The following is a 26589-nucleotide window of genomic DNA, read 5'->3' as shown; positions in this document are numbered from 1 at the left end:
ATGGGCAAGATTTTAAAAACTATAAAGAGAAACAAAATAAGTGCAGAAATATACTAAATGATTCACAGAAACAATATTGGGAATCATACTGTGACTCAATGAATACTGATACAAAATTATCAAAAGTGTGGTACAATATAAAAAGAATGTTAGGAAAGGTAACTGAGAAAAAGGAAATAGAAACCTTAATAGATAATAATAATATATATGAAACAACAAAGGAAAAGGCAGATTTATTAGCCCATAAATTTTGCACTGTAAGCAGTACAAATAACTATAACGAAGAATTTAAAAAACACAAAGCAGATATAGAAAATAATGATACTAATTTAGTACAATTCTATAAAGATAATTCAGACTGCTATAACGAAGAGTTCACACTAAATGAACTAAAAGATGCGATTAATGACACAAATAACAGTGCACCAGGAAAAGATAAAATTGGTTACAATATGTTTAAACACATGTCGAACAAATCCTTAAGTATTATATTATTATTTTTTAATAGAATATGGTTTTTACAGGAACTACCCAAAACATGGAAACATGCAATTATTATCCCACATATAAAACCTGGTAAACCCCACTCCGACCCTTTGTCATATAGACCAATCTCCTTAATTTCAAATTTCAATAAAATTATGGAGAAAATAGTTAATAACCGCTTAAAATGGTATTTAGAAAAAAATAAGTTGTATGCACCCACCCAGAGTGGGTTTAGAAAAAACAGAAGCACATTAGAACAGTGTATTAGATTAGACAATGACATTCAAAAGAGCTTTTTGAAAAAGTTAGTCACTATAGGTATATTTATTGACTTCCAGAAAGCATTTGATATGCTCTGGAAACATGGCTTGTTGAAAAAAATGATTAAACTAGGAATTAAAGGAAACATGCTTGCTTATGTTAGTGATTATCTTACAAATCGAACTATACAAGTCAAAATTAATGACACTTTCTCAGAAATATATATACTTCAAAATGGAACGCCCCAAGGTAGCTGCATAAGCCCTACTCTCTTTAATATTATGGTAAACGACCTCACTGACTGCATTAAAAATTGTGAAATGTCACAGTTTGCAGATGACGGAGCTATCTGGTTATCGGGAAAATGTATTTCTTTTTTACAGAAAAAAATACAACATGATTTAAATAATATTTATAAATGGTGTAACACTTGGGGATTCAATTTATCCACCAATAAAACAGTGTGTATTATATTTAATAGAAAAAAGAATATTCCTGATATCAAATTTAAATTTGGAAACAATATATTGCAAATAGTTAAAGAAGTTAAATTTTTAGGGATTATATTTGATTGCAAATTAACTTGGAATAAACACATTCAGTACATACATACTAGATGCACAAAAGTGTTGAACTGTATGAGGGTAATATCTGGGACCAAATGGGGTGCTAACAGTCACACACTACGAAATATATATGTAGCGTTAATAAGATCCAAAATAGATTATGGATGTCAAATTTATAATACCGCATCATACTCGACCAAAATGATCCTAGATAGTTTACAAACGCAGGCCTTGCGTACTTGTACAGGTGTCATCAAAGGGGCCTCACTGGCAAGTTTACAGGCCGAAATGGGTGACCCTCCCTACGAGGACAGAAGAAAATCTTTAATTACAAAAGCATATTTAAATATTATGAGTTATGATGATCTCCATCCAGCTAAAATCAGTTTACAAAACGATTTTGACTATCAATACTATCAAAACCGTATTAAAACGAAGCAAAAACCATTTTATAGCATAGCACAAGATGTTATACAAACATTTAACATTGATACAAAAGTTATATATAAACAGAGTGAATGCCCACAGCCCCCGTGGCACTTACTTAAACCCAATGTTAGCACCCAGTTACACAATATTATAACAAAAAAGGACCTCCCACATCTTATCAAAAGCGAGGGCGATATCCTCATTGATACTAATTATAAAAATTATATAAAAATATATACTGACGGATCCAAAGAACCAGATAGTGGAAAAAGTAGCTGTGCTTATGTAATACCAGAATTCAAAATAAAAAAAAGGGTATAGACTGCAAAACAATTTATCAGTATTTACATGTGAACTTATGGCAATATTCCTTGCACTCAATTGGATACAAGATGTCCTACCATTAAATGTTGTAATATTCGTTGATTCATTATCAGCTTTACAGGCAATACAGGGACCTCTATCAAAGGTCAATAACTTGATAATTTATGATATATACTATAGTATAACAACACTACTAAAATCAGGTATAAATGTCGTGCTCGAATGGATTCCTAGCCATGTAGGTATCTGGGGAAATGAGTTAGCTGATATGCAAGCAAAACATGCTTTGAATTATGAAATTATATATGCAAATACCCCACTATATAAAGAAGATATTAAAACTTTATGTACAAATATACTTAAAACTATGTGGCAAACTAGCTGGGATTCTAACAAAAAGGGTAGACACTTGTATGAAATAAAGGAAAAAATATCATTTAATGTGTCCTTACCAAAAATGATAAGGCGCAAAGAAACTATTATGTACAGACTTAGAACTGGATATGCTAAACTAAATAAACATCTATTCAAAATAGGAGTTAAAAATTCTGAAATGTGCGAAAATTGCGGTAGAGCACCAGAAACAGCAAAACACTTTCTGCTAGAGTGCAATACATATAGCGATAACAGAAATGTTATGTTCCAAGAATTAATAGCACAAGGAGTTACTAATTTTTCGATGCAAAGTCTGCTTAGTGAAAAGGCACAATCAGTCCTACCCATTATTAATTTTATTCATGCCACAAAAGGGGACATATAAACATATGACATTTGTATAAAACAATGCGTAAATTGCAATTAAACTTTGAAAAGTAAGAAAGAAAAACAAAAACAAAAACAAACAACAGAACTAGGTAGGGATACATAAGTTCAGATAATTTTCTACGAATGGCAGACCAAGTAAGCTATGAAATGCAAAGACAAATATATATATCTTAACATTTTCATTGAAAGGATAATATCCGTAATAAATGTATATATATAAAAAAAAACTAAGATAAGAAATAAGTATAGGAAGAAATAACAGGTTAAAAAGTAAACATGTAAACACAAAACTTACCCAACTTCTTCAATAACACCAATGCCACACCACAAACACGTGTTACAACACTATAGTGCTAGTACATACACACCCAGGTACAAGGACGTGATTTAGAAACTAAACATCCTATCAAACACACCCACACTTTTATTGTTTAATTACATAAGTATAACACAACAACACTACAAGGTCAATTAAATAGTTCAATTGTGAAATAAAGGAACACAGAAAGGGTTAAAGATGAATTAATATATAAGTGCCTTTACGACTTTATAAAATAGCAAACATTTTAAGCAAATCGGTAGTACTGCTACAGTACCCTTAGCATTTAAGTTTAAAAACAAACAAACCAAATTTCTCTACTTAGATTTCAATTTAAAGGCTAAAACTACAACTAACATATAAAAATATAAAATCTAACTAACAAACAAAATTATTTAAAAAGTCGTAAGCATTACTTGTAGACATGTATGTAGATTAGCGGTGCCAACCAGTGGTCGCCCCCAGACATGGTAGTCATGACATACAGGGCATGAAATTAAGTTAAAGTTAAATCCAGTTTGACATGTACGAAGCTTAGAAAACAGTGGAGTCAGCGCAAAGTACATCGATTGTACTGAAATGACAAAAAAGCCCGTACAATTCAAACTGGAACCCTTGTAATTAATTTAGAAGTAAAATGGCCCGTTTTTTTTTTTTTTTTAAATAAGTAATAGTATCATTTATTTAATTATTTTTAATTTTTTTTACTTTATCTATACAATTTGGATTTTCAGGGGGGGTATATCATGAAACAGTTATTGCATTTCGGGAGTTAGACATGGGCTTGTTCTCTGCCTGACTGATCACCAGTCAGAGCACATGACGATGCCTTGTTCCAGGTTGCAATTAACCTACACTATCATGGTTTGTATCTTCCGTGAGATAGTGCGTATACACGATTCTCACGGGACCACTGGCTGGGGCAACTGATCAAACATAGTCTACTTATAGTATTCAAGAAATATGACAAAGCAACTGACTATCATAATTTAAACAAACATAATTAAGTGACACAACACGTTATTTATAACAATAACACTAACAACCACAGATGGAGAAAAAAAAAAAAAAAACAACAAAAAAAAAACAACAAAAAACAAAAACAAAAACAAAAAACATACAGCATTTTTCTTCTAGTTAAAAAATAGATGGAAAAGTATAGGGCAAAACCCGAAGTCTCAAAAACCAAATTTCTTAACCCCTTATAAAAGTTTAAAAAGAACATTCATTTGTTTTATAAGTTTTATTTCTATTTAAATTTAATAAAATAAGTTTAAACTAGTACAGGCTTAATAAGGCGCACCACCTGTAAACAAAGAGGGTCGCCTTGAATATATATTTATTTTCTTAAATTTTTATTTAAATGGAATTATCTATAAAGTAAAATATTACTATAATGGACTAATTCCAAATTTAGTTACCAGGGCGCAATTACCAATTGGTAAGTCGTCCACCAAAAACATATAACCGTAACCGTAACCGCGAATTGCATATCATTGTAATCTGTCGTTCATTCGCACACATCGTTCAACAACCAAAGCCGCAAAATGTCAGACGCACCAGCACCAGTAGTAAAGACCCCAGCTAAGTCACCAAAGAAGAAAGCTGCAGCTAAACCAAAGAAAGTAGCTACTCATCCAAAATACAGCGAGATGGTCGGAAAGGCTATATCTGCTTTGAAAGAGCGTGGAGGCTCCAGCCGTCAAGCCATCCTTAAGTATATCTTAGCAAACTTCAGCGTTGGTAGCGATGCAAAAACAGTCAACACTCACTTGAAGTTAGCTCTGAAATCAGGAGTGAAGAGCAATAGCTTGAAACAGTCGAAGGGTACCGGCGCTTCTGGAAGCTTTAAGATTGGGGAAGTGGCTAAACCAGCTAAGAAACCAGCAAAGAAAGTAGTTAAACCTAAAGCCGCCAAGCCAAAGAAGGCAAAGACACCTACCAAAAAGACTGCCGCAAAGAAACCTGCAGCAAAGAAACCAGCAGGTGAAAAGAAAGCAGCTAAACCAAAAGCAAAGAAACCAGCTGCAAAGAAACCTGCTGCAAAACCTGCTGCCAAATCTGCAAAGAAAGCCACAAAATCTCCCAAGAAGACAAAGGCTGCAGCTAAACCAAAGAAGGCAAAGACACCAAAGAAGAAGTAAATGAAGGAAGCATCATGATGCTTTTAAAGCTTAAACAGCCCTTTTAAGGGCTACCAAATTTTTTCAAAAAGAGTCTGAAATTGTTGCATGGTATTAGTCACAAATAAAATATAGCTTGTCCCATATTCTAAATCTCTCTTTCTTCTCTGCAATTTTTTTTACTATAAAGTCCATGTGTACTTGCTAAGTTTTACTATCTTCCACTCTGGATCGTGCAGTCAGTATTTAGTTTTGCTTCTATCTTAAACCTGAAAAAAATCTTTTTTTATACAAATTCTAGATCTGTTCAAAATTGCTTTACTTCCTAACTTTATATATCAAAAATTTTAACACTTCTGTGTCTACGACCATATCACGTTGAAAACACCGGTTCTCGTCCGATCACCGAAGTTAAGCAACGTCGAGCCCGGTTAGTACTTGGATGGGTGACCGCCTGGGAATACCGGGTGTTGTAGACATTTTTTGTACCTATAATTTTGAATTTCTACCAAACATATTATTATTGTAAAGTTTTGCTTCTGAAAAAAATCTATTTTATATAAATTTTGTTCAAAAATGCTACTACCTAACCTTATATATCAAAAAATTTAACACTTCTGTGTCTACGACCATATCACGTTGAAAACACCGGTTCTCGTCCGATCACCGAAGTTAAGCAACGTCGAGCCCGGTTAGTACTTGGATGGGTGACCGCCTGGGAATACCGGGTGTTGTAGACATTTTTTTTACTTATAATTTTGCATTCCTACCAAACATAATTGTTGTATGATTTTTTTTAACTAATTTACTTGGATGTAATATTCAACATATCTAGCTATCAATGAATGAAGAAAACAGAAAATAAATCATTCATAAATTTATTTATTTTTCAATACCCATCTGCATGGTGAAATATTTTTACGTGAAATACATGCAAGTCAAGTTAGATACACTTAAGAATTCCACTCCTTCCACATGCATGTGGCTACATATATTTCTTTTTTTAAATTAGGTCTCGTAAAGGTCGTCTGTGATAATATGGTATCCGCCATTTGTCGTCATTTGAAATCGCCTCTTTTTTTTTACCAGGGCATATATGATTCACTATTTTTCTGAAAGGATTCTGATCAGCAAAAAAAAAATCATTATAGCAAAAACAAATAATAAACAATAAATACTAATTATATCTTGTAAAGTTCTAGTAAAAAATTCGAATATTTGAAACGTCTTTCATCTCGGTCAAGGAAGTCCCGGTTTCGAAGTTTGCCATCTTTGTGTGCTTTCATATCGAAGGCAAAATCTAAATTTCTGGGAAGTCTCTTTATTTCTACGTATATCTGAAAGCAAAAACATGTAAAGAAATGATTTTACTACAAATGTATATCAGTTTTACGGCACAATCTAGTTTTTGTGAAATAATACAACACGTTTTCTGAGGAAGAATCGCACGAGAGAAATTGACAAGTTGTACATTAATCGTAAATATTTCTTCACTCGTGGTATTTTGTTTAATTCTTATGACATATTCTGAAAGAAAAATTCCTGCTGAAGATTTTCGTGTATGATTTATATATCAAAAAGTACAATTTATTTGAAACAAATGATTAAAACTTGTCGAACAAGCACACAGATTTTCTTGTCGATCTGTTTGAATTAGATTGTCATGAAAGTTTAAGGGTGCTCTCGTCGAGGTCCGCGTTAGATAGATAATTACACTCTGTGTCAGTGCGAATTGCATATCATTGTAATCTGTCGTTCATTCGCACACATCGTTCAACAACCAAAGCCGCAAAATGTCAGACGCACCAGCACCAGTAGTAAAGACCCCAGCTAAGTCACCAAAGAAGAAAGCTGCAGCTAAACCAAAGAAAGTAGCTACTCATCCAAAATACAGCGAGATGGTCGGAAAGGCTATATCTGCTTTGAAAGAGCGTGGAGGCTCCAGCCGTCAAGCCATCCTTAAGTATATCTTAGCAAACTTCAGCGTTGGTAGCGATGCAAAAACAGTCAACACTCACTTGAAGTTAGCTCTGAAATCAGGAGTGAAGAGCAATAGCTTGAAACAGTCGAAGGGTACCGGCGCTTCTGGAAGCTTTAAGATTGGGGAAGTGGCTAAACCAGCTAAGAAACCAGCAAAGAAAGTAGTTAAACCTAAAGCCGCCAAGCCAAAGAAGGCAAAGACACCTACCAAAAAGACTGCCGCAAAGAAACCTGCAGCAAAGAAACCAGCAGGTGAAAAGAAAGCAGCTAAACCAAAAGCAAAGAAACCAGCTGCAAAGAAACCTGCTGCAAAACCTGCTGCCAAATCTGCAAAGAAAGCCACAAAATCTCCCAAGAAGACAAAGGCTGCAGCTAAACCAAAGAAGGCAAAGACACCAAAGAAGAAGTAAATGAAGGAAGCATCATGATGCTTTTAAAGCTTAAACAGCCCTTTTAAGGGCTACCAAATTTTTTCAAAAAGAGTCTGAAATTGTTGCATGGTATTAGTCACAAATAAAATACAGCTTGTCCCATATTCTAAATCTCTCTTTCTTCTCTGCAATTTTTTTTACTATAAAGTCCATGTGTACTTGCTAAGTTTTACTATCTTCCACTCTGGATCGTGCAGTAAGTATTTAGTTTTGCTTCTATCTTAAACCTGAAAAAAATCTTTTTTTATACAAATTCTAGATCTGTTCAAAATTGCTTTACTTCCTAACTTTATATATCAAAAATTTTAACACTTCTGTGTCTACGACCATATCACGTTGAAAACACCGGTTCTCGTCCGATCACCGAAGTTAAGCAACGTCGAGCCCGGTTAGTACTTGGATGGGTGACCGCCTGGGAATACCGGGTGTTGTAGACATTTTTTGTACCTATAATTTTGAATTTCTACCAAACATATTATTATTGTAAAGTTTTGCTTCTGAAAAAAATCTATTTTATATAAATTTTGTTCAAAAATGCTACTACCTAACCTTATATATCAAAAAATTTAACACTTCTGTGTCTACGACCATATCACGTTGAAAACACCGGTTCTCGTCCGATCACCGAAGTTAAGCAACGTCGAGCCCGGTTAGTACTTGGATGGGTGACCGCCTGGGAATACCGGGTGTTGTAGACATTTTTTTTACTTATAATTTTGCATTCCTACCAAACATAATTGTTGTATGATTTTTTTTAACTAATTTACTTGGATGTAATATTCAACATATCTAGCTATCAATGAATGAAGAAAACAGAAAATAAATCATTCATAAATTTATTTATTTTTCAATACCCATCTGCATGGTGAAATATTTTTACGTGAAATACATGCAAGTCAAGTTAGATACACTTAAGAATTCCACTCCTTCCACATGCATGTGGCTACATATATTTCTTTTTTTAAATTAGGTCTCGTAAAGGTCGTCTGTGATAATATGGTATCCGCCATTTGTCGTCATTTGAAATCGCCTCTTTTTTTTTACCAGGGCATATATGATTCACTATTTTTCTGAAAGGATTCTGATCAGCAAAAAAAAAATCATTATAGCAAAAACAAATAATAAACAATAAATACTAATTATATCTTGTAAAGTTCTAGTAAAAAATTCGAATATTTGAAACGTCTTTCATCTCGGTCAAGGAAGTCCCGGTTTCGAAGTTTGCCATCTTTGTGTGCTTTCATATCGAAGGCAAAATCTAAATTTCTGGGAAGTCTCTTTATTTCTACGTATATCTGAAAGCAAAAACATGTAAAGAAATGATTTTACTACAAATGTATATCAGTTTTACGGCACAATCTAGTTTTTGTGAAATAATACAACACGTTTTCTGAGGAAGAATCGCACGAGAGAAATTGACAAGTTGTACATTAATCGTAAATATTTCTTCACTCGTGGTATTTTGTTTAATTCTTATGACATATTCTGAAAGAAAAATTCCTGCTGAAGATTTTCGTGTATGATTTATATATCAAAAAGTACAATTTATTTGAAACAAATGATTAAAACTTGTCGAACAAGCACACAGATTTTCTTGTCGATCTGTTTGAATTAGATTGTCATGAAAGTTTAAGGGTGCTCTCGTCGAGGTCCGCGTTAGATAGATAATTACACTCTGTGTCAGTGCGAATTGCATATCATTGTAATCTGTCGTTCATTCGCACACATCGTTCAACAACCAAAGCCGCAAAATGTCAGACGCACCAGCACCAGTAGTAAAGACCCCAGCTAAGTCACCAAAGAAGAAAGCTGCAGCTAAACCAAAGAAAGTAGCTACTCATCCAAAATACAGCGAGATGGTCGGAAAGGCTATATCTGCTTTGAAAGAGCGTGGAGGCTCCAGCCGTCAAGCCATCCTTAAGTATATCTTAGCAAACTTCAGCGTTGGTAGCGATGCAAAAACAGTCAACACTCACTTGAAGTTAGCTCTGAAATCAGGAGTGAAGAGCAATAGCTTGAAACAGTCGAAGGGTACCGGCGCTTCTGGAAGCTTTAAGATTGGGGAAGTGGCTAAACCAGCTAAGAAACCAGCAAAGAAAGTAGTTAAACCTAAAGCCGCCAAGCCAAAGAAGGCAAAGACACCTACCAAAAAGACTGCCGCAAAGAAACCTGCAGCAAAGAAACCAGCAGGTGAAAAGAAAGCAGCTAAACCAAAAGCAAAGAAACCAGCTGCAAAGAAACCTGCTGCAAAACCTGCTGCCAAATCTGCAAAGAAAGCCACAAAATCTCCCAAGAAGACAAAGGCTGCAGCTAAACCAAAGAAGGCAAAGACACCAAAGAAGAAGTAAATGAAGGAAGCATCATGATGCTTTTAAAGCTTAAACAGCCCTTTTAAGGGCTACCAAATTTTTTCAAAAAGAGTCTGAAATTGTTGCATGGTATTAGTCACAAATAAAATACAGCTTGTCCCATATTCTAAATCTCTCTTTCTTCTCTGCAATTTTTTTTACTATAAAGTCCATGTGTACTTGCTAAGTTTTACTATCTTCCACTCTGGATCGTGCAGTAAGTATTTAGTTTTGCTTCTATCTTAAACCTGAAAAAAATCTTTTTTTATACAAATTCTAGATCTGTTCAAAATTGCTTTACTTCCTAACTTTATATATCAAAAATTTTAACACTTCTGTGTCTACGACCATATCACGTTGAAAACACCGGTTCTCGTCCGATCACCGAAGTTAAGCAACGTCGAGCCCGGTTAGTACTTGGATGGGTGACCGCCTGGGAATACCGGGTGTTGTAGACATTTTTTGTACCTATAATTTTGAATTTCTACCAAACATATTATTATTGTAAAGTTTTGCTTCTGAAAAAAATCTATTTTATATAAATTTTGTTCAAAAATGCTACTACCTAACCTTATATATCAAAAAATTTAACACTTCTGTGTCTACGACCATATCACGTTGAAAACACCGGTTCTCGTCCGATCACCGAAGTTAAGCAACGTCGAGCCCGGTTAGTACTTGGATGGGTGACCGCCTGGGAATACCGGGTGTTGTAGACATTTTTTTTACTTATAATTTTGCATTCCTACCAAACATAATTGTTGTATGATTTTTTTTAACTAATTTACTTGGATGTAATATTCAACATATCTAGCTATCAATGAATGAAGAAAACAGAAAATAAATCATTCATAAATTTATTTATTTTTCAATACCCATCTGCATGGTGAAATATTTTTACGTGAAATACATGCAAGTCAAGTTAGATACACTTAAGAATTCCACTCCTTCCACATGCATGTGGCTACATATATTTCTTTTTTTAAATTAGGTCTCGTAAAGGTCGTCTGTGATAATATGGTATCCGCCATTTGTCGTCATTTGAAATCGCCTCTTTTTTTTTACCAGGGCATATATGATTCACTATTTTTCTGAAAGGATTCTGATCAGCAAAAAAAAAATCATTATAGCAAAAACAAATAATAAACAATAAATACTAATTATATCTTGTAAAGTTCTAGTAAAAAATTCGAATATTTGAAACGTCTTTCATCTCGGTCAAGGAAGTCCCGGTTTCGAAGTTTGCCATCTTTGTGTGCTTTCATATCGAAGGCAAAATCTAAATTTCTGGGAAGTCTCTTTATTTCTACGTATATCTGAAAGCAAAAACATGTAAAGAAATGATTTTACTACAAATGTATATCAGTTTTACGGCACAATCTAGTTTTTGTGAAATAATACAACACGTTTTCTGAGGAAGAATCGCACGAGAGAAATTGACAAGTTGTAATTAATCGTAAATATTTCTTCACTCGTGGTATTTTGTTTAATTCTTATGACATATTCTGAAAGAAAAATTCCTGCTGAAGATTTTCGTGTATGATTTATATATCAAAAAGTACAATTTATTTGAAACAAATGATTAAAACTTGTCGAACAAGCACACAGATTTTCTTGTCGATCTGTTTGAATTAGATTGTCATGAAAGTTTAAGGGTGCTCTCGTCGAGGTCCGCGTTAGATAGATAATTACACTCTGTGTCAGTGCGAATTGCATATCATTGTAATCTGTCGTTCATTCGCACACATCGTTCAACAACCAAAGCCGCAAAATGTCAGACGCACCAGCACCAGTAGTAAAGACCCCAGCTAAGTCACCAAAGAAGAAAGCTGCAGCTAAACCAAAGAAAGTAGCTACTCATCCAAAATACAGCGAGATGGTCGGAAAGGCTATATCTGCTTTGAAAGAGCGTGGAGGCTCCAGCCGTCAAGCCATCCTTAAGTATATCTTAGCAAACTTCAGCGTTGGTAGCGATGCAAAAACAGTCAACACTCACTTGAAGTTAGCTCTGAAATCAGGAGTGAAGAGCAATAGCTTGAAACAGTCGAAGGGTACCGGCGCTTCTGGAAGCTTTAAGATTGGGGAAGTGGCTAAACCAGCTAAGAAACCAGCAAAGAAAGTAGTTAAACCTAAAGCCGCCAAGCCAAAGAAGGCAAAGACACCTACCAAAAAGACTGCCGCAAAGAAACCTGCAGCAAAGAAACCAGCAGGTGAAAAGAAAGCAGCTAAACCAAAAGCAAAGAAACCAGCTGCAAAACCTGCTGCCAAATCTGCAAAGAAAGCCACAAAATCTCCCAAGAAGACAAAGGCTGCAGCTAAACCAAAGAAGGCAAAGACACCAAAGAAGAAGTAAATGAAGGAAGCATCATGATGCTTTTAAAGCTTAAACAGCCCTTTTAAGGGCTACCAAATTTTTTCAAAAAGAGTCTGAAATTGTTGCATGGTATTAGTCACAAATAAAATATAGCTTGTCCCATATTCTAAATCTCTCTTTCTTCTCTGCAATTTTTTTTACTATAAAGTCCATGTGTACTTGCTAAGTTTTACTATCTTCCACTCTGGATCGTGCAGTAAGTATTTAGTTTTGCTTCTATCTTAAACCTGAAAAAAATCTTTTTTTATACAAATTCTAGATCTGTTCAAAATTGCTTTACTTCCTAACTTTATATATCAAAAATTTTAACACTTCTGTGTCTACGACCATATCACGTTGAAAACACCGGTTCTCGTCCGATCACCGAAGTTAAGCAACGTCGAGCCCGGTTAGTACTTGGATGGGTGACCGCCTGGGAATACCGGGTGTTGTAGACATTTTTTGTACCTATAATTTTGAATTTCTACCAAACATATTATTATTGTAAAGTTTTGCTTCTGAAAAAAATCTATTTTATATAAATTTTGTTCAAAAATGCTACTACCTAACCTTATATATCAAAAAATTTAACACTTCTGTGTCTACGACCATATCACGTTGAAAACACCGGTTCTCGTCCGATCACCGAAGTTAAGCAACGTCGAGCCCGGTTAGTACTTGGATGGGTGACCGCCTGGGAATACCGGGTGTTGTAGACATTTTTTTTTACTTATAATTTTGCATTCCTACCAAACATAATTGTTGTATGATTTTTTTTAACTAATTTACTTGGATGTAATATTCAACATATCTAGCTATCAATGAATGAAGAAAACAGAAAATAAATCATTCATAAATTTATTTATTTTTCAATACCCATCTGCATGGTGAAATATTTTTACGTGAAATACATGCAAGTCAAGTTAGATACACTTAAGAATTCCACTCCTTCCACATGCATGTGGCTACATATATTTCTTTTTTTAAATTAGGTCTCGTAAAGGTCGTCTGTGATAATATGGTATCCGCCATTTGTCGTCATTTGAAATCGCCTCTTTTTTTTACCAGGGCATATATGATTCACTATTTTTCTGAAAGGATTCTGATCAGCAAAAAAAAAATCATTATAGCAAAAACAAATAATAAACAATAAATACTAATTATATCTTGTAAAGTTCTAGTAAAAAATTCGAATATTTGAAACGTCTTTCATCTCGGTCAAGGAAGTCCCGGTTTCGAAGTTTGCCATCTTTGTGTGCTTTCATATCGAAGGCAAAATCTAAATTTCTGGGAAGTCTCTTTATTTCTACGTATATCTGAAAGCAAAAACATATAAAGAAATGATTTTACTACAAATGTATATCAGTTTTACGGCACAATCTAGTTTTTGTGAAATAATACAACACGTTTTCTGAGGAAGAATCGCACGAGAGAAATTGACAAGTTGTACATTAATCGTAAATATTTCTTCACTCGTGGTATTTTGTTTAATTCTTATGACATATTCTGAAAGAAAAATTCCTGCTGAAGATTTTCGTGTATGATTTATATATCAAAAAGTACAATTTATTTGAAACAAATGATTAAAACTTGTCGAACAAGCACACAGATTTTCTTGTCGATCTGTTTGAATTAGATTGTCATGAAAGTTTAAGGGTGCTCTCGTCGAGGTCCGCGTTAGATAGATAATTACACTCCAATCTAATTAAAAACCGATCTCTCATCGCTCCTGTTTCTGATATGTCGCGTGGGAGATCTAACGAAACCGGCTTTGAGGTCACATGTGAGTGAACTAAAAGTTATGAATTTATAAAGATATGCAAATGAGTTGACGACCTATAAATAAGCCAATCAAAAAAGTTTATGAATTATTTTGACTGATGATTTCGTCGTAAATAAAATGAGTTACATCCCTTTGCCTTACGTTAAACTTCCAAGATCGTGGAAGACTCAATTTCATTGGTCGAAAAAGACACACCTACGAGGTCACTCACATGTGACCTCAAAGCGGGTTTCGTTAGATCTCCCACGCGACATATCAGAAACAGGAGCGATGAGAGATCGGTTTTTAATTAGATTGATTACACTCTGTGTCAGTGCGAATTGCATATCATTGTAATCTGTCGTTCATTCGCACACATCGTTCAACAACCAAAGCCGCAAAATGTCAGACGCACCAGCACCAGTAGTAAAGACCCCAGCTAAGTCACCAAAGAAGAAAGCTGCAGCTAAACCAAAGAAAGTAGCTACTCATCCAAAATACAGCGAGATGGTCGGAAAGGCTATATCTGCTTTGAAAGAGCGTGGAGGCTCCAGCCGTCAAGCCATCCTTAAGTATATCTTAGCAAACTTCAGCGTTGGTAGCGATGCAAAAACAGTCAACACTCACTTGAAGTTAGCTCTGAAATCAGGAGTGAAGAGCAATAGCTTGAAACAGTCGAAGGGTACCGGCGCTTCTGGAAGCTTTAAGATTGGGGAAGTGGCTAAACCAGCTAAGAAACCAGCAAAGAAAGTAGTTAAACCTAAAGCCGCCAAGCCAAAGAAGGCAAAGACACCTACCAAAAAGACTGCCGCAAAGAAACCTGCAGCAAAGAAACCAGCAGGTGAAAAGAAAGCAGCTAAACCAAAAGCAAAGAAACCAGCTGCAAAGAAACCTGCTGCAAAACCTGCTGCCAAATCTGCAAAGAAAGCCACAAAATCTCCCAAGAAGACAAAGGCTGCAGCTAAACCAAAGAAGGCAAAGACACCAAAGAAGAAGTAAATGAAGGAAGCATCATGATGCTTTTAAAGCTTAAACAGCCCTTTTAAGGGCTACCAAATTTTTTCAAAAAGAGTCTGAAATTGTTGCATGGTATTAGTCACAAATAAAATACAGCTTGTCCCATATTCTAAATCTCTCTTTCTTCTCTGCAATTTTTTTTACTATAAAGTCCATGTGTACTTGCTAAGTTTTACTATCTTCCACTCTGGATCGTGCAGTAAGTATTTAGTTTTGCTTCTATCTTAAACCTGAAAAAAATCTTTTTTTATACAAATTCTAGATCTGTTCAAAATTGCTTTACTTCCTAACTTTATATATCAAAAATTTTAACACTTCTGTGTCTACGACCATATCACGTTGAAAACACCGGTTCTCGTCCGATCACCGAAGTTAAGCAACGTCGAGCCCGGTTAGTACTTGGATGGGTGACCGCCTGGGAATACCGGGTGTTGTAGACATTTTTTGTACCTATAATTTTGAATTTCTACCAAACATATTATTATTGTAAAGTTTTGCTTCTGAAAAAAATCTATTTTATATAAATTTTGTTCAAAAATGCTACTACCTAACCTTATATATCAAAAAATTTAACACTTCTGTGTCTACGACCATATCACGTTGAAAACACCGGTTCTCGTCCGATCACCGAAGTTAAGCAACGTCGAGCCCGGTTAGTACTTGGATGGGTGACCGCCTGGGAATACCGGGTGTTGTAGACATTTTTTTTTTACTTATAATTTTGCATTCCTACCAAACATGATTGTTGTATGATTTTTTTTAACTAATTTACTTGGATGTAATATTCAACATATCTAGCTATCAATGAATGAAGAAAACAGAAAATAAATCATTCATAAATTTATTTATTTTTCAATACCCATCTGCATGGTGAAATATTTTTACGTGAAATACATGCAAGTCAAGTTAGATACACTTAAGAATTCCACTCCTTCCACATGCATGTGGCTACATATATTTCTTTTTTTAAATTAGGTCTCGTAAAGGTCGTCTGTGATAATATGGTATCCGCCATTTGTCGTCATTTGAAATCGCCTCTTTTTTTTACCAGGGCATATATGATTCACTATTTTTCTGAAAGGATTCTGATCAGCAAAAAAAAAATCATTATAGCAAAAACAAATAATAAACAATAAATACTAATTATATCTTGTAAAGTTCTAGTAAAAAATTCGAATATTTGAAACGTCTTTCATCTCGGTCAAGGAAGTCCCGGTTTCGAAGTTTGCCATCTTTGTGTGCTTTCATATCGAAGGCAAAATCTAAATTTCTGGGAAGTCTCTTTATTTCTACGTATATCTGAAAGCAAAAACATATAAAGAAATGATTTTACTACAAATGTATATCAGTTTTACGGCACAATCTAGTTTTTGTGAAATAATACAACACGTTTTCTGAGGAAGAATCGCACGAGAGAAATTGACAAGTTGTACATTAATCGTAAATATTTCTTCACTCGTGGTATTTTGTTTAATTCTTATGACATATTCTGAAAGAAAAATTCCTGCTGAAGATTTTCGTGTATGATTTATATATCAAAAAGTACAATTTATTTGAAACAAATGATTAAAACTTGTCGAACAAGCACACAGATTTTCTTGTCGATCTGTTTGAATTAGATTGTCATGAAAGTTTAAGGGTGCTCTCGTCGAGGTCCGCGTTAGATAGATAATTACACTCTGTGTCAGTGCGAATTGCATATCATTGTAATCTGTCGTTCATTCGCACACATCGTTCAACAACCAAAGCCGCAAAATGTCAGACGCACCAGCACCAGTAGTAAAGACCCCAGCTAAGTCACCAAAGAAGAAAGCTGCAGCTAAACCAAAGAAAGTAGCTACTCATCCAAAATACAGCGAGATGGTCGGAAAGGCTATATCTGCTTTGAAAGAGCGTGGAGGCTCCAGCCGTCAAGCCATCCTTAAGTATATCTTAGCAAACTTCAGCGTTGGTAGCGATGCAAAAACAGTCAACACTCACTTGAAGTTAGCTCTGAAATCAGGAGTGAAGAGCAATAGCTTGAAACAGTCGAAGGGTACCGGCGCTTCTGGAAGCTTTAAGATTGGGGAAGTGGCTAAACCCGCTAAGAAACCAGCAAAGAAAGTAGTTAAACCTAAAGCCGCCAAGCCAAAGAAGGCAAAGACACCTACCAAAAAGACTGCCGCAAAGAAACCTGCAGCAAAGAAACCAGCAGGTGAAAAGAAAGCAGCTAAACCAAAAGCAAAGAAACCAGCTGCAAAGAAACCTGCTGCAAAACCTGCTGCCAAATCTGCAAAGAAAGCCACAAAATCTCCCAAGAAGACAAAGGCTGCAGCTAAACCAAAGAAGGCAAAGACACCAAAGAAGAAGTAAATGAAGGAAGCATCATGATGCTTTTAAAGCTTAAACAGCCCTTTTAAGGGCTACCAAATTTTTTCAAAAAGAGTCTGAAATTGTTGCATGGTATTAGTCACAAATAAAATATAGCTTGTCCCATATTCTAAATCTCTCTTTCTTCTCTGCAATTTTTTTTACTATAAAGTCCATGTGTACTTGCTAAGTTTTACTATCTTCCACTCTGGATCGTGCAGTAAGTATTTAGTTTTGCTTCTATCTTAAACCTGAAAAAAATCTTTTTTTATACAAATTCTAGATCTGTTCAAAATTGCTTTACTTCCTAACTTTATATATCAAAAATTTTAACACTTCTGTGTCTACGACCATATCACGTTGAAAACACCGGTTCTCGTCCGATCACCGAAGTTAAGCAACGTCGAGCCCGGTTAGTACTTGGATGGGTGACCGCCTGGGAATACCGGGTGTTGTAGACATTTTTTTTTTACTTATAATTTTGCATTCCTACCAAACATGATTGTTGTATGATTTTTTTTAACTAATTTACTTGGATGTAATATTCAACATATCTAGCTATCAATGAATGAAGAAAACAGAAAATAAATCATTCATAAATTTATTTATTTTTCAATACCCATCTGCATGGTGAAATATTTTTACGTGAAATACATGCAAGTCAAGTTAGATACACTTAAGAATTCCACTCCTTCCACATGCATGTGGCTACATATATTTCTTTTTTTAAATTAGGTCTCGTAAAGGTCGTCTGTGATAATATGGTATCCGCCATTTGTCGTCATTTGAAATCGCCTCTTTTTTTTACCAGGGCATATATGATTCACTATTTTTCTGAAAGGATTCTGATCAGCAAAAAAAAAATCATTATAGCAAAAACAAATAATAAACAATAAATACTAATTATATCTTGTAAAGTTCTAGTAAAAAATTCGAATATTTGAAACGTCTTTCATCTCGGTCAAGGAAGTCCCGGTTTCGAAGTTTGCCATCTTTGTGTGCTTTCATATCGAAGGCAAAATCTAAATTTCTGGGAAGTCTCTTTATTTCTACGTATATCTGAAAGCAAAAACATATAAAGAAATGATTTTACTACAAATGTATATCAGTTTTACGGCACAATCTAGTTTTTGTGAAATAATACAACACGTTTTCTGAGGAAGAATCGCACGAGAGAAATTGACAAGTTGTACATTAATCGTAAATATTTCTTCACTCGTGGTATTTTGTTTAATTCTTATGACATATTCTGAAAGAAAAATTCCTGCTGAAGATTTTCGTGTATGATTTATATATCAAAAAGTACAATTTATTTGAAACAAATGATTAAAACTTGTCGAACAAGCACACAGATTTTCTTGTCGATCTGTTTGAATTAGATTGTCATGAAAGTTTAAGGGTGCTCTCGTCGAGGTCCGCGTTAGATAGATAATTACACTCTGTGTCAGTGCGAATTGCATATCATTGTAATCTGTCGTTCATTCGCACACATCGTTCAACAACCAAAGCCGCAAAATGTCAGACGCACCAGCACCAGTAGTAAAGACCCCAGCTAAGTCACCAAAGAAGAAAGCTGCAGCTAAACCAAAGAAAGTAGCTACTCATCCAAAATACAGCGAGATGGTCGGAAAGGCTATATCTGCTTTGAAAGAGCGTGGAGGCTCCAGCCGTCAAGCCATCCTTAAGTATATCTTAGCAAACTTCAGCGTTGGTAGCGATGCAAAAACAGTCAACACTCACTTGAAGTTAGCTCTGAAATCAGGAGTGAAGAGCAATAGCTTGAAACAGTCGAAGGGTACCGGCGCTTCTGGAAGCTTTAAGATTGGGGAAGTGGCTAAACCCGCTAAGAAACCAGCAAAGAAAGTAGTTAAACCTAAAGCCGCCAAGCCAAAGAAGGCAAAGACACCTACCAAAAAGACTGCCGCAAAGAAACCTGCAGCAAAGAAACCAGCAGGTGAAAAGAAAGCAGCTAAACCAAAAGCAAAGAAACCAGCTGCAAAGAAACCTGCTGCAAAACCTGCTGCCAAATCTGCAAAGAAAGCCACAAAATCTCCCAAGAAGACAAAGGCTGCAGCTAAACCAAAGAAGGCAAAGACACCAAAGAAGAAGTAAATGAAGGAAGCATCATGATGCTTTTAAAGCTTAAACAGCCCTTTTAAGGGCTACCAAATTTTTTCAAAAAGAGTCTGAAATTGTTGCATGGTATTAGTCACAAATAAAATATAGCTTGTCCCATATTCTAAATCTCTCTTTCTTCTCTGCAATTTTTTTTACTATAAAGTCCATGTGTACTTGCTAAGTTTTACTATCTTCCACTCTGGATCGTGCAGTAAGTATTTAGTTTTGCTTCTATCTTAAACCTGAAAAAAATCTTTTTTTATACAAATTCTAGATCTGTTCAAAATTGCTTTACTTCCTAACTTTATATATCAAAAATTTTAACACTTCTGTGTCTACGACCATATCACGTTGAAAACACCGGTTCTCGTCCGATCACCGAAGTTAAGCAACGTCGAGCCCGGTTAGTACTTGGATGGGTGACCGCCTGGGAATACCGGGTGTTGTAGACATTTTTTGTACCTATAATTTTGAATTTCTACCAAACATATTATTATTGTAAAGTTTTGCTTCTGAAAAAAATCTATTTTATATAAATTTTGTTCAAAAATGCTACTACCTAACCTTATATATCAAAAAATTTAACACTTCTGTGTCTACGACCATATCACGTTGAAAACACCGGTTCTCGTCCGATCACCGGTTAAGCAACGTCGAGCCCGGTTAGTACTTGGATGGGTGACCGCCTGGGAATACCGGGTGTTGTAGACATTTTTTTTTTACTTATAATTTTGCATTCCTACCAAACATGATTGTTGTATGATTTTTTTTAACTAATTTACTTGGATGTAATATTCAACATATCTAGCTATCAATGAATGAAGAAAACAGAAAATAAATCATTCATAAATTTATTTATTTTTCAATACCCATCTGCATGGTGAAATATTTTTACGTGAAATACATGCAAGTCAAGTTAGATACACTTAAGAATTCCACTCCTTCCACATGCATGTGGCTACATATATTTCTTTTTTTAAATTAGGTCTCGTAAAGGTCGTCTGTGATAATATGGTATCCGCCATTTGTCGTCATTTGAAATCGCCTCTTTTTTTTACCAGGGCATATATGATTCACTATTTTTCTGAAAGGATTCTGATCAGCAAAAAAAAAATCATTATAGCAAAAACAAATAATAAACAATAAATACTAATTATATCTTGTAAAGTTCTAGTAAAAAATTCGAATATTTGAAACGTCTTTCATCTCGGTCAAGGAAGTCCCGGTTTCGAAGTTTGCCATCTTTGTGTGCTTTCATATCGAAGGCAAAATCTAAATTTCTGGGAAGTCTCTTTATTTCTACGTATATCTGAAAGCAAAAACATATAAAGAAATGATTTTACTACAAATGTATATCAGTTTTACGGCACAATCTAGTTTTTGTGAAATAATACAACACGTTTTCTGAGGAAGAATCGCACGAGAGAAATTGACAAGTTGTACATTAATCGTAAATATTTCTTCACTCGTGGTATTTTGTTTAATTCTTATGACATATTCTGAAAGAAAAATTCCTGCTGAAGATTTTCGTGTATGATTTATATATCAAAAAGTACAATTTATTTGAAACAAATGATTAAAACTTGTCGAACAAGCACACAGATTTTCTTGTCGATCTGTTTGAATTAGATTGTCATGAAAGTTTAAGGGTGCTCTCGTCGAGGTCCGCGTTAGATAGATAATTACACTCTGTGTCAGTGCGAATTGCATATCATTGTAATCTGTCGTTCATTCGCACACATCGTTCAACAACCAAAGCCGCAAAATGTCAGACGCACCAGCACCAGTAGTAAAGACCCCAGCTAAGTCACCAAAGAAGAAAGCTGCAGCTAAACCAAAGAAAGTAGCTACTCATCCAAAATACAGCGAGATGGTCGGAAAGGCTATATCTGCTTTGAAAGAGCGTGGAGGCTCCAGCCGTCAAGCCATCCTTAAGTATATCTTAGCAAACTTCAGCGTTGGTAGCGATGCAAAAACAGTCAACACTCACTTGAAGTTAGCTCTGAAATCAGGAGTGAAGAGCAATAGCTTGAAACAGTCGAAGGGTACCGGCGCTTCTGGAAGCTTTAAGATTGGGGAAGTGGCTAAACCAGCTAAGAAACCAGCAAAGAAAGTAGTTAAACCTAAAGCCGCCAAGCCAAAGAAGGCAAAGACACCTACCAAAAAGACTGCCGCAAAGAAACCTGCAGCAAAGAAACCAGCAGGTGAAAAGAAAGCAGCTAAACCAAAAGCAAAGAAACCAGCTGCAAAGAAACCTGCTGCAAAACCTGCTGCCAAATCTGCAAAGAAAGCCACAAAATCTCCCAAGAAGACAAAGGCTGCAGCTAAACCAAAGAAGGCAAAGACACCAAAGAAGAAGTAAATGAAGGAAGCATCATGATGCTTTTAAAGCTTAAACAGCCCTTTTAAGGGCTACCAAATTTTTTCAAAAAGAGTCTGAAATTGTTGCATGGTATTAGTCACAAATAAAATACAGCTTGTCCCATATTCTAAATCTCTCTTTCTTCTCTGCAATTTTTTTTACTATAAAGTCCATGTGTACTTGCTAAGTTTTACTATCTTCCACTCTGGATCGTGCAGTAAGTATTTAGTTTTGCTTCTATCTTAAACCTGAAAAAAATCTTTTTTTATACAAATTCTAGATCTGTTCAAAATTGCTTTACTTCCTAACTTTATATATCAAAAATTTTAACACTTCTGTGTCTACGACCATATCACGTTGAAAACACCGGTTCTCGTCCGATCACCGAAGTTAAGCAACGTCGAGCCCGGTTAGTACTTGGATGGGTGACCGCCTGGGAATACCGGGTGTTGTAGACATTTTTTGTACCTATAATTTTGAATTTCTACCAAACATATTATTATTGTAAAGTTTTGCTTCTGAAAAAAATCTATTTTATATAAATTTTGTTCAAAAATGCTACTACCTAACCTTATATATCAAAAAATTTAACACTTCTGTGTCTACGACCATATCACGTTGAAAACACCGGTTCTCGTCCGATCACCGAAGTTAAGCAACGTCGAGCCCGGTTAGTACTTGGATGGGTGACCGCCTGGGAATACCGGGTGTTGTAGACATTTTTTTTTTACTTATAATTTTGCATTCCTACCAAACATGATTGTTGTATGATTTTTTTTTAACTAATTTACTTGGATGTAATATTCAACATATCTAGCTATCAATGAATGAAGAAAACAGAAAATAAATCATTCATAAATTTATTTATTTTTCAATACCCATCTGCATGGTGAAATATTTTTACGTGAAATACATGCAAGTCAAGTTAGATACACTTAAGAATTCCACTCCTTCCACATGCATGTGGCTACATATATTTCTTTTTTTAAATTAGGTCTCGTAAAGGTCGTCTGTGATAATATGGTATCCGCCATTTGTCGTCATTTGAAATCGCCTCTTTTTTTTACCAGGGCATATATGATTCACTATTTTTCTGAAAGGATTCTGATCAGCAAAAAAAAAATCATTATAGCAAAAACAAATAATAAACAATAAATACTAATTATATCTTGTAAAGTTCTAGTAAAAAATTCGAATATTTGAAACGTCTTTCATCTCGGTCAAGGAAGTCCCGGTTTCGAAGTTTGCCATCTTTGTGTGCTTTCATATCGAAGGCAAAATCTAAATTTCTGGGAAGTCTCTTTATTTCTACGTATATCTGAAAGCAAAAACATATAAAGAAATGATTTTACTACAAATGTATATCAGTTTTACGGCACAATCTAGTTTTTGTGAAATAATACAACACGTTTTCTGAGGAAGAATCGCACGAGAGAAATTGACAAGTTGTACATTAATCGTAAATATTTCTTCACTCGTGGTATTTTGTTTAATTCTTATGACATATTCTGAAAGAAAAATTCCTGCTGAAGATTTTCGTGTATGATTTATATATCAAAAAGTACAATTTATTTGAAACAAATGATTAAAACTTGTCGAACAAGCACACAGATTTTCTTGTCGATCTGTTTGAATTAGATTGTCATGAAAGTTTAAGGGTGCTCTCGTCGAGGTCCGCGTTAGATAGATAATTACACTCCAATCTAATTAAAAACCGATCTCTCATCGCTCCTGTTTCTGATATGTCGCGTGGGAGATCTAACGAAACCGGCTTTGAGGTCACATGTGAGTGAACTAAAAGTTATGAATTTATAAAGATATGCAAATGAGTTGACGACCTATAAATAAGCCAATCAAAAAAGTTTATGAATTATTTTGACTGATGATTTCGTCGTAAATAAAATGAGTTACATCCCTTTGCCTTACGTTAAACTTCCAAGATCGTGGAAGACTCAATTTCATTGGTCGAAAAAGACACACCTACGAGGTCACTCACATGTGACCTCAAAGCGGGTTTCGTTAGATCTCCCACGCGACATATCAGAAACAGGAGCGATGAGAGATCGGTTTTTAATTAGATTGATTACACTCTGTGTCAGTGCGAATTGCATATCATTGTAATCTGTCGTTCATTCGCACACATCGTTCAACAACCAAAGCCGCAAAATGTCAGACGCACCAGCACCAGTAGTAAAGACCCCAGCTAAGTCACCAAAGAAGAAAGCTGCAGCTAAACCAAAGAAAGTAGCTACTCATCCAAAATACAGCGAGATGGTCGGAAAGGCTATATCTGCTTTGAAAGCGCGTGGAGGCTCCAGCCGTCAAGCCATCCTTAAGTATATCTTAGCAAACTTCAGCGTTGGTAGCGATGCAAAAACAGTCAACACTCACTTGAAGTTAGCTCTGAAATCAGGAGTGAAGAGCAATAGCTTGAAACAGTCGAAGGGTACCGGCGCTTCTGGAAGCTTTAAGATTGGGGAAGTGGCTAAACCAGCTAAGAAACCAGCAAAGAAAGTAGTTAAACCTAAAGCCGCCAAGCCAAAGAAGGCAAAGACACCTACCAAAAAGACTGCCGCAAAGAAACCTGCAGCAAAGAAACCAGCAGGTGAAAAGAAAGCAGCTAAACCAAAAGCAAAGAAACCAGCTGCAAAGAAACCTGCTGCAAAACCTGCTGCCAAATCTGCAAAGAAAGCCACAAAATCTCCCAAGAAGACAAAGGCTGCAGCTAAACCAAAGAAGGCAAAGACACCAAAGAAGAAGTAAATGAAGGAAGCATCATGATGCTTTTAAAGCTTAAACAGCCCTTTTAAGGGCTACCAAATTTTTTCAAAAAGAGTCTGAAATTGTTGCATGGTATTAGTCACAAATAAAATATAGCTTGTCCCATATTCTAAATCTCTCTTTCTTCTCTGCAATTTTTTTTACTATAAAGTCCATGTGTACTTGCTAAGTTTTACTATCTTCCACTCTGGATCGTGCAGTAAGTATTTATTTTTGCTTCTATCTTAAACCTGAAAAAAATCTTTTTTTATACAAATTCTAGATCTGTTCAAAATTGCTTTACTTCCTAACTTTATATATCAAAAATTTTAACACTTCTGTGTCTACGACCATATCACGTTGAAAACACCGGTTCTCGTCCGATCACCGAAGTTAAGCAACGTCGAGCCCGGTTAGTACTTGGATGGGTGACCGCCTGGGAATACCGGGTGTTGTAGACATTTTTTTTTTACTTATAATTTTGCATTCCTACCAAACATGATTGTTGTATGATTTTTTTTAACTAATTTACTTGGATGTAATATTCAACATATCTAGCTATCAATGAATGAAGAAAACAGAAAATAAATCATTCATAAATTTATTTATTTTTCAATACCCATCTGCATGGTGAAATATTTTTACGTGAAATACATGCAAGTCAAGTTAGATACACTTAAGAATTCCACTCCTTCCACATGCATGTGGCTACATATATTTCTTTTTTTAAATTAGGTCTCGTAAAGGTCGTCTGTGATAATATGGTATCCGCCATTTGTCGTCATTTGAAATCGCCTCTTTTTTTTACCAGGGCATATATGATTCACTATTTTTCTGAAAGGATTCTGATCAGCAAAAAAAAAATCATTATAGCAAAAACAAATAATAAACAATAAATACTAATTATATCTTGTAAAGTTCTAGTAAAAAATTCGAATATTTGAAACGTCTTTCATCTCGGTCAAGGAAGTCCCGGTTTCGAAGTTTGCCATCTTTGTGTGCTTTCATATCGAAGGCAAAATCTAAATTTCTGGGAAGTCTCTTTATTTCTACGTATATCTGAAAGCAAAAACATATAAAGAAATGATTTTACTACAAATGTATATCAGTTTTACGGCACAATCTAGTTTTTGTGAAATAATACAACACGTTTTCTGAGGAAGAATCGCACGAGAGAAATTGACAAGTTGTACATTAATCGTAAATATTTCTTCACTCGTGGTATTTTGTTTAATTCTTATGACATATTCTGAAAGAAAAATTCCTGCTGAAGATTTTCGTGTATGATTTATATATCAAAAAGTACAATTTATTTGAAACAAATGATTAAAACTTGTCGAACAAGCACACAGATTTTCTTGTCGATCTGTTTGAATTAGATTGTCATGAAAGTTTAAGGGTGCTCTCGTCGAGGTCCGCGTTAGATAGATAATTACACTCTGTGTCAGTGCGAATTGCATATCATTGTAATCTGTCGTTCATTCGCACACATCGTTCAACAACCAAAGCCGCAAAATGTCAGACGCACCAGCACCAGTAGTAAAGACCCCAGCTAAGTCACCAAAGAAGAAAGCTGCAGCTAAACCAAAGAAAGTAGCTACTCATCCAAAATACAGCGAGATGGTCGGAAAGGCTATATCTGCTTTGAAAGAGCGTGGAGGCTCCAGCCGTCAAGCCATCCTTAAGTATATCTTAGCAAACTTCAGCGTTGGTAGCGATGCAAAAACAGTCAACACTCACTTGAAGTTAGCTCTGAAATCAGGAGTGAAGAGCAATAGCTTGAAACAGTCGAAGGGTACCGGCGCTTCTGGAAGCTTTAAGATTGGGGAAGTGGCT

At 35.2% G+C, this 26589-nt stretch overlaps 16 non-coding genes across 16 annotated transcripts; all 16 read left to right on the top strand.

Annotated features, from left to right (window-relative positions):
• The first annotated feature begins 5633 nt into the window (after nt 1–5633).
• On the top strand, nt 5634–5752 carry LOC139508989 (5S ribosomal RNA). Its single transcript, XR_011661494.1, has one exon. It is a non-coding gene; the product is annotated as a 5S ribosomal RNA (ribosomal RNA).
• A 142-nt stretch (nt 5753–5894) lies between these two features.
• LOC139508983 (5S ribosomal RNA) lies at nt 5895–6013 on the top strand. The gene has a single exon (XR_011661492.1). It is a non-coding gene; the product is annotated as a 5S ribosomal RNA (ribosomal RNA).
• Nucleotides 6014–8002: 1989 nt separating this feature from the next.
• On the top strand, nt 8003–8121 carry LOC139508918 (5S ribosomal RNA). The gene has a single exon (XR_011661480.1). It is a non-coding gene; the product is annotated as a 5S ribosomal RNA (ribosomal RNA).
• A 142-nt stretch (nt 8122–8263) lies between these two features.
• LOC139508808 (5S ribosomal RNA) lies at nt 8264–8382 on the top strand. The gene has a single exon (XR_011661470.1). It is a non-coding gene; the product is annotated as a 5S ribosomal RNA (ribosomal RNA).
• A 1989-nt stretch (nt 8383–10371) lies between these two features.
• LOC139508745 (5S ribosomal RNA) lies at nt 10372–10490 on the top strand. The gene has a single exon (XR_011661460.1). It is a non-coding gene; the product is annotated as a 5S ribosomal RNA (ribosomal RNA).
• Nucleotides 10491–10632: 142 nt separating this feature from the next.
• On the top strand, nt 10633–10751 carry LOC139508642 (5S ribosomal RNA). Its single transcript, XR_011661382.1, has one exon. It is a non-coding gene; the product is annotated as a 5S ribosomal RNA (ribosomal RNA).
• Nucleotides 10752–12724: 1973 nt separating this feature from the next.
• Nucleotides 12725–12843, top strand: LOC139508536 (5S ribosomal RNA). The gene has a single exon (XR_011661300.1). It is a non-coding gene; the product is annotated as a 5S ribosomal RNA (ribosomal RNA).
• Nucleotides 12844–12985: 142 nt separating this feature from the next.
• Nucleotides 12986–13104, top strand: LOC139508417 (5S ribosomal RNA). Its single transcript, XR_011661199.1, has one exon. It is a non-coding gene; the product is annotated as a 5S ribosomal RNA (ribosomal RNA).
• A 2381-nt stretch (nt 13105–15485) lies between these two features.
• LOC139508303 (5S ribosomal RNA) lies at nt 15486–15604 on the top strand. Its single transcript, XR_011661151.1, has one exon. It is a non-coding gene; the product is annotated as a 5S ribosomal RNA (ribosomal RNA).
• Nucleotides 15605–15746: 142 nt separating this feature from the next.
• Nucleotides 15747–15865, top strand: LOC139508196 (5S ribosomal RNA). Its single transcript, XR_011661125.1, has one exon. It is a non-coding gene; the product is annotated as a 5S ribosomal RNA (ribosomal RNA).
• Nucleotides 15866–17855: 1990 nt separating this feature from the next.
• LOC139508078 (5S ribosomal RNA) lies at nt 17856–17974 on the top strand. Its single transcript, XR_011661030.1, has one exon. It is a non-coding gene; the product is annotated as a 5S ribosomal RNA (ribosomal RNA).
• Nucleotides 17975–19964: 1990 nt separating this feature from the next.
• On the top strand, nt 19965–20083 carry LOC139507969 (5S ribosomal RNA). The gene has a single exon (XR_011660948.1). It is a non-coding gene; the product is annotated as a 5S ribosomal RNA (ribosomal RNA).
• A 142-nt stretch (nt 20084–20225) lies between these two features.
• Nucleotides 20226–20342, top strand: LOC139508755 (5S ribosomal RNA). The gene has a single exon (XR_011661461.1). It is a non-coding gene; the product is annotated as a 5S ribosomal RNA (ribosomal RNA).
• A 1990-nt stretch (nt 20343–22332) lies between these two features.
• On the top strand, nt 22333–22451 carry LOC139507852 (5S ribosomal RNA). The gene has a single exon (XR_011660901.1). It is a non-coding gene; the product is annotated as a 5S ribosomal RNA (ribosomal RNA).
• Nucleotides 22452–22593: 142 nt separating this feature from the next.
• Nucleotides 22594–22712, top strand: LOC139507745 (5S ribosomal RNA). Its single transcript, XR_011660820.1, has one exon. It is a non-coding gene; the product is annotated as a 5S ribosomal RNA (ribosomal RNA).
• Nucleotides 22713–25095: 2383 nt separating this feature from the next.
• Nucleotides 25096–25214, top strand: LOC139507639 (5S ribosomal RNA). The gene has a single exon (XR_011660786.1). It is a non-coding gene; the product is annotated as a 5S ribosomal RNA (ribosomal RNA).
• The last annotated feature ends 1375 nt before the right edge of the window (nt 25215–26589 follow it).

This window comes from Mytilus edulis, chromosome 1 (genome assembly GCF_963676685.1).
Source record: "Mytilus edulis chromosome 1, xbMytEdul2.2, whole genome shotgun sequence".
Lineage (NCBI taxonomy): Eukaryota > Metazoa > Mollusca > Bivalvia > Mytilida > Mytilidae > Mytilus > Mytilus edulis.
This window is presented reverse-complemented; position numbering and strand designations above follow the sequence as displayed.